Source organism: Cebus imitator, unplaced genomic scaffold (genome assembly GCF_001604975.1).
Source record: "Cebus imitator isolate Cc_AM_T3 unplaced genomic scaffold, Cebus_imitator-1.0 Scaffold449, whole genome shotgun sequence".
Lineage (NCBI taxonomy): Eukaryota > Metazoa > Chordata > Mammalia > Primates > Cebidae > Cebus > Cebus imitator.
The window spans coordinates 1,319,597-1,320,672 of NW_016107764.1; the positions used below are offsets into that span (position 1 = coordinate 1,319,597).

The 1,076-nt window shown below is 48.3% G+C and overlaps 1 protein-coding gene across 7 annotated transcripts in view; it reads left to right on the forward strand.

The window, feature by feature from the left end:
* ADGRB1 (adhesion G protein-coupled receptor B1) overlaps positions 1 to 1,076 on the forward strand; it is a 98,871-nt gene that overhangs the window by 72,648 nt on the left and 25,147 nt on the right. The window lies entirely within an intron of this gene.

The following is a 1,076-nucleotide window of genomic DNA, read 5'->3' on the forward strand; positions in this document are numbered from 1 at the left end:
CGTTTGTGGTGATGGTGGTAATGGTGATGGTGCTGGTGGTTATGTTGATAGTGATGGTGATCGTTGTGATGGTGGTGGTGATAGTGTTGGTGGTGTTTGTGGTGATGATGGTGGTAATGGTGATGGTGCTGGTGATTGTGTTGATAGCGATGATGGTGATGGTGATGGTGGTGGTGTTTGTGGTGATGGTAATGGTGCTGGTGCTGGTGGTTGTGTTGATAACAATGGTGATGGTGGTGGTGGTGGTGTTTGTGGTGATGGTGCTGGTGATGGTGCTGGTGATTGTGTTGATAGTGATGATGCTGGTGGTGATGGTGGTGGTGATGGTGATAGTGTTGGTGGTGTTTGTGGTGATGGTGGTAATGGTGATGGTGCTGGTGATTGTGCTGATAGTGATGGTGATCGTGGTGATGGTGGTGGTGGTGTTTGTGGTGATGGTAGTGGTTATGGTGATGGTGCTGGCGATCGTGTTGATAGTGATGGTGATGGTGACTTTGGTGGTGGTGGTGGTGGTTGTGATGGTGTTGATAAGGATGGTGGTGGTGGTTGTGGTGATGATGGCGGTCATGGTGGTGCTGGTGATTGTGTTGTTGATAGTGATGCTGATGGTGGTGATGATGGGAGTGATAGTGGTGGTGCTGGTGATTGTGGGGATGGTGTTGGTGGTGATGGTGTGATAGTGGTAGTGATTGTGATGATGGTGGTGGTGATGGTTGTGTTGGTGATGGTGGTAGTGATTGTGTGATGGTGGTGGTGTAGTGCTTGTGATGGTGGTGATGGTATGGTGGTGATGATGGTGGTGGTGGTGGTTGTGTTGTTAATGGTGATGGTAATGATTGTGTCATGATGGTGATGATGGTGTTGTGATAGTGATTGTGACGGTGATGGTGATGGTTGTGTTGGTAGTGGTGATGGTGATATGATTGTGTGGTGATGGTGATGGTGGTGATGATAGTGTGATGATAGTAGTGATTGTGACTATGGTGGTGATGGTTGTGTTGGTAGTGGTGATGGTGGTAATGATTATGTGATGATGGTGGCGTGGTGATGGTAATGATGGTGATGGTGTGGTGTTG